This window comes from Macrotis lagotis, chromosome X (assembly GCF_037893015.1).
Source record: "Macrotis lagotis isolate mMagLag1 chromosome X, bilby.v1.9.chrom.fasta, whole genome shotgun sequence".
Classification (NCBI taxonomy): domain Eukaryota; kingdom Metazoa; phylum Chordata; class Mammalia; order Peramelemorphia; family Peramelidae; genus Macrotis; species Macrotis lagotis.
Window position 1 is genome coordinate 612,384,919 of NC_133666.1, and position 6,000 is coordinate 612,390,918.

Below are 6,000 nucleotides of genomic sequence, written 5' to 3' on the forward strand. Positions count from 1 at the left end.
TTGCTGAGAAATCTGTCTGTCTGCTATATCTGGCTATTTTATCATTGCTGAGAAAACTGTCCATAATTGGTGCTTCCACTTTTCTCACTCTTCTAAATCCTCTGCAATTTGGCTTTTAATCTTATCATTCAACTGAAGCTGCTCTCTCTCCAAAGTCACCAGTGATCTCCTAACTGCCAAATCCAATGGCAGTCCTCATCTTTCTTCATCTCTCTATAACCTTTGACTATCAATCACCCTCTCCTATTGGATAGTCTCTCCTCTCTAGCTCTTAGCACAATATCTGGTGCATATTAGGCATTGGTTCTCCTCCTTCTCATCTGATCACTCCTATTCACTCTCCTTAGCTGAATCCTCATCCAGATCATACTTTTTAACCATAGTTGTCCCATAGAGTTCTGTGCTAGGTTCTCTTTTTCCTCTCTACTACTTTACTTGATCTCATCAGATCCTCTGAACTTAATTGCTCTCTCTGTTCAATGGTTCTCTTATCTGTCTAAACTCTGCTGACCTCCAGTTTCACATCTCCATGTGCCTTTTAGACATCTTGACTTGGATTCCAGTAGATATCTTAAAATAAACCTACCCCCAAAAGAACCCATTATCTTTCCTTCTAAACCCTTTCCCCTTCTACCTTCCTGATTACTGCAGAGGGCACCACTATCCTCCCTGTCCCTCAGGATCACAATCTAAGAAGCATCCTGGATTCCCCACTACCTCTCACCTCTCAAATCCAAGCTGTTTCTAAAGAGTACTGATTTCATCTTTGTAGAATCTCCTGACTATACCTCCTTCTTTCCTCTGACACTACCCTCATTCTAATGTATTCTCAGTCTGCTGATAGGTTTGTCTGCCTCAAGTCACTCCCCCACTTTAATCTATCCTCCATTCATCAAAGTGATTTTCCTAAAATTCAGGTCCCATCATCTCAATTCCTCATCCACACCCTTTGCTCAGCAGACTTCAGAAGCTCCCTGTTTTGACCAAAATCCTCCATTGCACATTCAAAACCCCTAGCCCTCTTCTTCTTTTCCACCATCTTCAATTCAGTCAGACTCCTGACTATTCCACAAACAAGACACTCAATCTATTAGCTCTGGGTATTTTATCTAGATATCCTTCATGTCTGTAATGTTCTCCCTCCTTCACTCTGACTAGTGACTTGGTTTTTTTTAAGCTCCAACTAAAATCCTATCTCTTACAGGAAGCCTTTCCCAATCTCTCAATTCCAGTATCTTTTCTTTATTAATTGTATTCTTTTGAGAAGGCAAATTAGGTTCATTTTTATTTTGCTTAGACTTAACTCCTGAATAGGTGTTGCTTCAAACAAACTGGGATTGGGAAAAGACCTTAGCTTAAAAGGGTCAATGGCTCCCACAGCATCCTGGAGCATCACCAGTTATCCTGACCTACATCTTGCCCCAGAACTCAATTGATTCTGGAAGAGAGTCTAAGGCTGATAACTTTGCAAAGCCCTACTTTACTTAAATCTAATTCACTTGTAAAGTCAGGACATCACCTTCTGATATCATTGATACTCTAACAAGAACAAAGGATGAATAATAATAATTTCCCTTTGATCCTGTATATTACTTGCTTTGTGTATGTAAATATATATGTAAGTATTTATGTATGTGTAGTCTTACCATGATATGGTTGGGAAGACCCTCTCCCCATCATGTTCCAAGGATATGACAGTTAGGTACTTCACCCTGTGACTAGAAGTGCTAGGAAAATGCCAAATATGCTTCTAAGACAATATCCCCTAGTTCTTCCTCTCTCTGAATGTCACAGTATACTCATTAAATAAAGGATATATATTTTAATGGATTTACCAATTCAGAATCAGTACTAAGCCCCCTATCTGCAAAAACCCACCTCTTTCTTTCACTTGCTATATTGTATTGAGTCCTAACTATGTAAATTTGACATAGTGAAGTCACTCCACACATAATCAGGTAGAATACCTAGACAGAACTGAATGTATTTGTCTTATTCTTGTCATAAAATAAGGACAATAAACAGAAGGTATGGTCCATACTGAAGAGTCATCATCAAGACTGAAGAGAGAAATGTCAATGCAGATCTTCTTTTCAACTTTTAATTCAATCCATAATCCATTGCCTCAATCCATTTTTCACCAATTTGAAACAACTGAAGAGTTCATAGTTATTCCACCTGACATTGCCTTTTTTATATTATTGTTAGTTTTAATTTCTGATTACTCTGCTCCTCTTGTGATTTCATTTATGTTTTAACTTGAAGGGCTTTTTTAATCTCATCTGGTTTGATGTTATTGTATTTTATTAGGATTGTAAGAGAGTCCCCCCTTTTCCAAAAACAAAAAAACAAACCTCCTTAAGCCAAAGCAAGTTGTATTTTACAACCTTCAACAGATAATCAATGCATGTGACTAGCAATAGTTGAGGGAGGAGCTTATAAATGCTCAGCTACAAATAAATTACTAAAGAAAAAAAAGAAAGAGAATTCTTGCATTTAACTCCCTCCTTGGGGGATAAGTGAACAAAAATATTTATGATACATAATATTACATGATAAATGCATCAGAATGGTATAAACTCCTATGTGAAGTTGAGAGTGAAAATCATTACTGACTGAAGGTTCAGAGAAGCTTCACTGGAAGAGGTATCATTTGAGTTGGATTTCAAAGGACCAGATGAAAATCAAAGTGTAAAAAAAAATCAAAGGGATGGAAGGCATTCCAGTCACAGAGAATAGGCTAAATAAAACCATGGAGATGGGAAACCATGGGATTTATACAAAGAATAGAATGAAATACAATTTGGGAAGCAGAGAAACTCAGATAAGTAGACTAATGTTCATGAAAGTAAAAGGATTTTAGTGTCCCAAGGGACATATGTAGATCAAGAATCCTATGTTTCTGAGTTAAGAAACTAAGATCAAGAGCAAGTTACTTTTTTTCAAAGTAATACAGCTAGTTTGTAGCAGGGCTGAAATGAAAATCCAGATTTCCTTGCTCCTAAGTATTATATCCTTTCCACTACACCATAGTGCCTTCACTCCCTTCTCATTGTCTCTTCCATCAGTCTCATCTCAGATGGCCACCATCTTAGTTCAAGTCTATTTTAGTTTCTTACTTGGGCTCCCTGTCCCACATCTCTTCCCTTTAATCCATCTGCCAGAGAAATGCCAAAATAATATTCTTAAACAAATGTTTGACTAATCATTTTCCTGCTCAGAAAGCTCCAGTGGTGGTTCTTTGCTTCTTCTAGTATAAAATACAAGCTTCACAATGATGCCTTAGTCAATCATTCAAAATGGATAAATCATTTCTTCTTCTGATTTGCTCTCCATTCAACTAATCTATTCTGCTCATTGTTCTCCACATATTCCCTTTCATCTCTTTTCTCTCTAGATCTTGGCACAGACTATCCTCATGCCTAGAATGTTCACTCCCCACACTTCTGTCTCTGTTCACTCCCCACTCCCTTTCAAGGCTAAGCTTATATGCTACTTCCTTTAAGAGACCTGTCCCGATTCCCCCCATTTTAAGTGCCCTGCCTATTCCTTGTGAATTGATTTGTATATATCTTGAATTTACTTCTCTGTGAATATACTGTACCTCACAACTTTTTGTGGGTGAGGACTGTTCATTTTTGTCTTCAGATCCCCAGCACCCAGAGTGTCTGGACTATGATAGGTACAATTGTTTGTTGCCATCATCAAATATCTGGTGATTGATGTCATTTTGCCTACATTGATAATCAAGGCCAGTATTTCCTAGGACCTTAATAGACATAGAGCTGGAAGAGATCGTGGACACCCTTCTTTTGCAGAAGACCAAAATGAGGTCCAAAAGAGCAAGTCCAAAATTATAACTTGGAAGTGACCACACTGGGTCTAGATCCAAGTTCTTCTGAGTAAGCATTACTACACAATTGGGAATGATAATGATGATGTTCGTCCTTCATTCTTGAAAAAAGACCATGACATTAGGGAAGTGATGTGATACTATGACAAGAACATGAATTGGATTTGAGTGAGGGAGTGCTGTACTAAGTCACCAGACTCATTTTCTCCTCCAGAACTATCTGGGTCCAGTGGCCAGGTATGAATCAGGACTACTGGAGATGGAGAATGCCAAGCAATCAGGGTTAAGTGACTTGCCCAATGTCACACAGCTAGGCTGGATTTGAACACCCATTCTCCTGATTCCAAGGTTAGCACTCTATATTCATTTGTACAACCATAACTCATCCTGCTCTTCAAGGGCTGTCCTAGACCCTACCAGCTCCAAGTCATTGCTAGTATTCATTTCATTTTTATGTGAGAAAATGAAATGTCATAAAAAGTGTCTTGTTTAGTTTTCCCCAAAGTCACAGTCCCACAAAACAATATTTTCCTCATATAAGACTAGCTTAAAATTTTGCCTGAAGTAAAAAAAGAAAAATGCTTGGTCCCCTAAAAAACAAAAGAGATTGTTACTGTTGAAAATATTGCATTTTGGAGATACTCATACTCCTTGTTCTTCTTTACAGTACAGTTATAAGTAAATAATAATAACTAATGATAGGTGGCATTTATATATCACGTATAAATGTTATCTTATTTGATTCATATAACCAGTCTGTAAAGTAGGTGCCTTTATCTCCATTTTACATATGAGAAAATTGAGACTAAGAGAGGTTAAATGACTTGGCCAGGATCAAACAACTGGTCTGAGGTCATATTTGAATTTACATCTCCTGACTTCAAGATCATTATTCTGTTCATTGTGCCAAAAATAATTACATATATATATATACCATTTTTTAGAGCAGAAGTGTCACCCAAGAGCAGAATCTGATGAAAATGTAATTAGGAAGTGCTTGATAAAATAAATAAAAATATAGTGCAACAGACAATGTCTATTTTTTGTTGTTTTTCTAAGTCAATATGCAGGTTCTCGGATCTATTTCTATTTGAATTTGGCATCACTGATATAGAAAGTCATAGAATGCTAGATCTGGAAGAGACCTTAAAAGTGAGGCATATGGAAAAAGATCTAGATTTGGAGTAGATATCTCTAATATCAATCAATCATCAATCAACAAGCATTTATAACATGTTTGCCATGTGCCAGGTACTCTGCTAGGTGCTAGAAATATAAAACTAAAAATGAGATATTCCTTGCATATAAAGCATTTTCATTTGGGAAGGGAGAAAGGTCAGGGGAAAGTGAGGGAAGAAGTGATATTACATATATACGTACATACACTTATGTATAGGTACTATACATATATGTTTTTATATATTATATATATATATATATATATATATTTATATATACACACACATAAAAGGACACCAGATTAGTACAATAAGAAGAGTGTTGAATTAGCAGTCAAGAAGACCTGTGATTTCATCCCAGTTCTACTGTTTGCATGTGACTATGTGACTTTAGGAAAATCACTGAACTCCTTTAAGCCTCAATTCCTCATCTATAATTAATGAAGGAGTTATACATGATTTTCTCTAAGGAAGCTTCCAGTTCTAAATCCATGGTCATATTTATTAGGGATGATATTGGCACCTGGGAGGATCAGGAAAAGCTAGCTATGTAAAAGGTGAGATTTGAATTGAGAAGTGAGTAAGGACTTCTAAGAGGCAGAGATAAATAGAGTGCAGGAATAATTCAGAAGATGTGGATGGGAGGAGTGCCATGTTAATGGAATAGCAAGGAGACCCATCTGTCAGGACTACAGAGTGCAGGAAGGGCAGTGACACCGAACAGGAAGCTAGATTGGGTCAGACTGTGAAGGGCATTAAAAGCCAAACAGAGGAACTTATATTTGATCCTAAAGGCAACAGAGAGCCAAGGCTGGAAACTTTTGCTTGGTGTTGGATTTTGAATCCAAGTTTTCTAACTCCAAGAGCCTGTGTTCTTTTAACTATAGTGTGTTCTATAAACTTTGTTGATAAAAATATGTATTGATGAAAATTTACTTATTCACACACACATTTTAAAATCATTTGACT